Source organism: Meles meles, chromosome 15 (genome assembly GCF_922984935.1).
Source record: "Meles meles chromosome 15, mMelMel3.1 paternal haplotype, whole genome shotgun sequence".
NCBI lineage: Eukaryota > Metazoa > Chordata > Mammalia > Carnivora > Mustelidae > Meles > Meles meles.
Window position 1 is genome coordinate 46486949 of NC_060080.1, and position 5939 is coordinate 46492887.

Here is a 5939-nt window from a genome sequence, read left to right on the forward strand (position 1 = left end):
TGGAGTTTAACCACGAATCTTATGAATGGAGTTCCTCAGTTGCAGAGAATTTAAACACTGTGTCCAAAATTACACATCTAGGTAGTGATAAAGCTGGGAATAAAATCCAGTATAATGCACAGGAAAAAATATTGGCTTTGGAAATATGAAACTTATGTGTACATTCTTGCTCTACCATTTTTTGATCCATAGCTCAAATAATCTAGTAGTCTTCTTTGTAGCTCAGCTTTTGGAGTTGAAAATAAAAAAACGCAAAATATGCTTACCATAAAAGATTTTGGTGTGAATCAACTGAAACAATATATGCAGGCACCTGCACAAATGTCAATCTACTGATTCCCAGAACATGCTTCTCTGCCTCTTCATACTGTTTTTTCCTTTTCTGTATATATAAACTTTAAGTACTACCAGTCATAAGAGAATAATAGCTTAATATTAATATTAATACTAATTCAATCATTATTATTTGATACGTCACCTATCTTAACATCTATCTTATGGAGTAATCAATCAGACAAACTGATTGTTTGACAAATTTATACATTTTTATTTTGAAAAAAAGTTTCCAGTAAAACAATTCTCAGATTATTAGAAACATTTCACTTCCTTCACTTTCTCATTGAATAAAGCTTTTTATTACATTTTATTTGAATTACTTAATCTTATTGTAGTCTGAAATATATAATCTCAAAAACCATATCTGAAAGAATATACATATTCATTATTGATTTTACCAAACTAGAAGTGATTATTTATAATAAGATATAAATGGCTTATAGTTGGAAAGAATATAGCATAGGTATACAAATTTTGTTCAACTTTTATTTGAATTTGACAATATAAAATTAAGTGAGCATTTTCAACTGCACCTTTCTTTAAACTGCCTCGGGAAATATGTTGAGAAATATTAATTAAAATGTAAGATAAAAGTTACTAGGCATAATTATATTCTTTAGAGTATCCCGAGTCTAATTATGGGCAAAAATTAGAAGGAAGTTTAACTTTGCAATGTTTTTTGAGGGACTGCCATTTTTAATCAATGTGACCTATCTGGGAGTGACACCCTGGAGTGACACCCTGAAGCCTACAGTTCTTTATTTACATTTTTTCATTCGATACACTGATTGCCTCAGAAAAACAGGCACACAAATGGGCTCTTCTTTTCATTCTTCATCTTTTTTATAGAGATGAAAGTGACAACTTAATAGATAAAAATAAGGTCTGAATAACAAAGCAAATTTATAGCTCTATTCAAGGTGAGAAGCAGGAATATAAAGTGGGGTCTCTTGTTCAAATAATTCCCTTCTTTTGCCCACTTTTAGCACTGTGGGAGGACCTTTTTATCTTATTTATTTAGTTTCCAAGGTCAGAAATCATTGGCAGATTTTGAGTAAACAATATATTATTTAAATTTGCAAGCATTTTCCCTGACACAAAAGCCTGGGGTATGTACAGTCAGCATGTAAGATATTGGTTAATTCCATTATTTCGGACTCATTTTCACTGAATCTCTGGAAACCAGCCATCAGTTCAAGGCCTGTTTGTTCAAGTTAGAGGAAAACATATGGTCCCCAAGTTTTTCCAAAAACTTGTATCACTCAGGCTTCTCGATATTTTAAAATAGAAGTGATTTACATGAAAATAAATATTTACAAAACCCTGATCATGAGAATCTAGACTGGGCTTCTAGGAAAATACTCTCAGAGCAATTAACAAACAACTGGCTTATTAAAGGATATACATCAGAGAGAGAGGGCTAAGGACTTTTGAATACACTATTTGTTACAGTCATTGATACTGTTCTCACCACCAAAGCAGCTAAAAATTGCCCTTCTACTCCCACAAAGTCGGTGACTGGAATGTGGCTGCAGAAACACCTAGTGCCTCTACAGCTTTGCTTTTCAACAACAGTAGCCAGAGCAACCGCAAGATGGCCTCTCTTGCACTTCGGACTTCCTGTGGAGTGCCTCTATTGTGTAAAAACAACCTCCCATTCAGAGCTGTAGCTCTGAGTCTGGGAAATATTTTGGCTTTCAAGACTCTGAAATATAGGGCAGTACTGTGAAAAGAGATAGTACCAATTCTTATTCAGCATGTCTTTATGTTCAACATCGTGTCTTAGTTTCAGAGATTCCTCAAGAGCTTCAAAGTACACCAGTGTATTCAAGTACCACATCAACATCACTGCCCAAAAGTCAGCATTATTTATAAACTGTGTATTCACAATTTTGTTGTGACTGCCACCTTATGGCTTCCTGTGGCAGAGCCCTCTGGTCCAGACACTGGGTATTTATGATTTTCCCATCCAGAGAAGTTAATCTTTGTATCACTTCCTTAAAATGATTCCCAATCATCTTCTGTTTCACAAACAGTCTTCTATTTTTCCAGGTAAATATGCCCTCCTGGAGATCTTTTAATAGACCTAATTCAAGCTTTTATTTTATTTTCAGGTATCTATCGCATAAAGAATGCATAACTACCACGGAAGGTACAGCTGTACATTGTATACCTTGGAAACTCAAAGATTCTGGTCTTAAGAAAAATTAATGCAAATTTCATCTGTAGATTCTTTTATTTTTCCCCTTATTTTATAGGCTGTGATCAGATCTGTGGGTGTGGGATAATTTCAGAAAACACATATTTTTGAGGATTTAATTTTTTCTGAACAAAATGGGGGCAATTATGCTGAATTCTTCCAGGATATTGAGGTAAAAGTTTTCTCTGTTTAATACTGATACTTGCAATAACAAGTGGTAAATCTACCACAACATACCCTGGAAAGTATAATCTCTTCTCTGGGCTCCTTTTCACATAAGTCATGGACTTTCAGCTATTTCACAAAATTATCTGCTATTGTTTTGTTGATTGCATTCCTCATCATTTTTCAGGATAGAGAACTACTAAGAAAAATTATCCAGTACAGAATAATTATAATTAAGAAAATATGAAAAACACTCAGGAGTGTGCATTTTCCCAAGAACACTGACAAATGAAAGACAATAGCAAAAATATTGATATTATAATACATATATGTGATTAAATGCTATGATAATAAATATTGGAACATCTTCCCACTATTAGTTGTCCCCCCTCATCCTCACTATTAGATTTAAAGGCAAGGATATTATTTTGGGAGTCAGGAGAAACTGAGAAGTTGATTTCAGTCTTAGGCCTGTTGCCACATCTCAATTCACGGCACCTCCTTTTTTCCAGTCGTGCATGCCAGAAAACCCAGTTATTCTCAGGTTCTTTATTTCTCTACAACTCACATTGAATCCACTGAGAAACCCTTCCCGCTGTACCTTCAAAACAGATCTAGAATTTGATTACTTTTGAACATTTTAACCATGGTCTGAGTCACTAAGATTTCTTGCTGGTAGTAATGCAAGAGCTTGCTAATTGGTCATCCAGCTTCCATCTTCCCCTTTCCCATCTAGAACAGCAGTCAGAGTGATCCTTTTTTTTTTTTTTTTTCCATTTTATTTATTTTTTCAGCGTAACAGTATTCATTCTTTTTGCACAACACCCAGTGCTCCATGCAAAACGTGCCCTCCCCATTACCCACCACCTGTTCCCCCAACCTCCCACCCCTGATCCTTCAAAACCCTCAGGTTGTTTTTCAGAGTCCATAGTCTCTTATGGTTCGCCTCCCCTCCCCAATGTCCATAGCCCGCACTTAAGTCAGGTCATTTCACTTTGTTCAATGTTTACTATATTAGTTTGCTGGGCTGCTGTAACAAAGTACCACAAACCAGGTGGCTTAAACAACATATATTATGTTCTCACAGTTCCGGCTATAAGTCCAAAATTAAAGTGTTAGCAGGGTTGGTTACTTTTACAGGGTTTAAGAGAAAAACAGTTCCATGCATCTCTCCTAGTTTCTGGTAATTTGTTGGCAATACTTCACATTGTTTGCTTGAGACACATCATCCCAATCTCTGCCTTCACCTTCACCTGGTGAGGTGAGATGAATGAGAAAAATCTCATTGCTGAGATTTTTCAATCTCATTAGGATTCTAGATATTCATTATATAATATCTCAGAATAGATATTAGAATTTGAGAGTTTGTTTGTAATCAGTTCTACTGATAAGAACAGATACTACACTTGATTTAAGCCAAAAGCCAAGAAGTGATTCTAGAAAATTCCCAACAATTAGATCTTTCAAGTTTGCCTATGTCATTTTTTTCACATTTTCTGTATTACCTTTCCACTTCTTTTTCTTTTTCGGTGACTACATTTTTGCTTTCCAAAGCATTATCTGTTTATTTTTCAAAATTTCCTATTGTTTCTTCCTCAGCATGTAGTTCTTTTTTTTTTTTTTTTTAAAGGGTATCAGTTACCTTTGGAAGTTCTTTAATAGGTTTTCACATTTATATGTTATGCTCTTTATGATCACTGCTTTATCATTTGAGGATCTTAGAACTTTGACCCTGCAGTCTTTTGTGCATGACTCTTAATCATAGCAGATTATTTCCCCATATCTTTCATGATTTTATGTTGTGAACTCATGTTTTGGGGGATGGTTAGGAGACAAGCACCCCCTCAGAACTGAGTTCCTTAAACAGATCTCCTATGGGATTAATGGTTGCTTCCCAGAAAGCAGTCTGGTAATATTACCTACTTTTAACTAATCATCGTGTTAATTTACTATGTTTAGGATTCTAGATCTCCATGGGTATCATGAAACCATTCCTAAAACTGATGGTTCCACAAGCTGTGGGATTATATATTTTAGGAGAAATTTTCTTTTCCAATGAGACCAGACAAAGACAGACAAGCTTCTTTATTTTCGCCCTGTGATGCAGGATGAATTTTTTTCTATTTCCCCATTTCTCTCTGGGAACAATCAACTTTGTTCCAGCATCATAATTCCTCATGCTTATCTGCCTACCCCATACTTGTCACTGTCTACCCCTTCTCATCACTAAGACAAAGTCCTCAAGTTACTAAGACATATAATTCCCTTCACACCAATTTGCAAGGCAGCCACAGAATAAGTTTTTATACTTACACATGTGACTTTCAGTCATTTCTTTAAGTATTGTTATTTTCACTTTCTTATTAACATATAATGTATTATTTGCCCCAGGGTCAGGTTTGTGAATCATCAGGCTTACACATTTCACAGCAGTCACCATAGAACATACCCTCCCCTCCATAAATTACTTTAATTCTGCTTATATTTTCTCTTTCTTTCCCCCTTTATTTATTTTTTTCAGCATAACAGTATTCATTGTTTTTGCACAACACCCAGTGCTCCATGAAAAACGTGCCCTCCCTATTACCCACCACCTGTTCCCCCAACCTCCCACCCCTGACCCTTCAAAACCCTCAGGTTGGTTTTCAGAGTCCATAGTCTCTTATGGTTCGCCTCCCCTCCCCAATGTCCATAGCCCACTCCCCCTCTCCCAATCCCACCTCCCCCCAGCAACCCCCAGTTTGTTTTGTGAGATTAAGAGTCATTTATGGTTTGTCTCCCTCCCAATCCCATCTTGTTTCATTTATTCTTCTCCTATCCCCCTAACTCCCCATGTTGCTTCTCCATGTCCTCATATCAGGGAGATCATATGATAGTTGTCTTTCTCCAATTGACTTATTTCACTAACCATGATACGCTCTAGTTCCATCCACGTCATCGCAAATGGCAAGATTTCATTTCTTTTGATGGCTGCATAGTATTCCATTGTGTATATATACCACATCTTCTTTACCCATTCATCTGTTGATGGACATCTAGGTTCTTTCCATAATTTGGCTATTGTAGACATTGCTGATATAAACATTCAGGTACACGTGCCCCTTCGGATCACTATGTTTGTATCTTTAGGGTAAATACCCAGTAGTGCAATTGCTGGGTCATAGGGTAGTTCTATTTTCAACATTTTGAGGAACCTCCATGCTAATTGAGTGGTTGCACCAGCTTGCATTCCCACCAA

General features: G+C 36.1%; 1 non-coding gene across 1 annotated transcript; it reads right to left on the reverse strand.

Annotated features, from left to right (window-relative positions):
• Positions 1–3937: 3937 nt before the first annotated feature.
• On the reverse strand, positions 3938–4136 carry LOC123926288. The gene has a single exon (XR_006815211.1). It is a non-coding gene; the product is annotated as a U2 spliceosomal RNA (small nuclear RNA).
• Positions 4137–5939: the final 1803 nt, after the last annotated feature.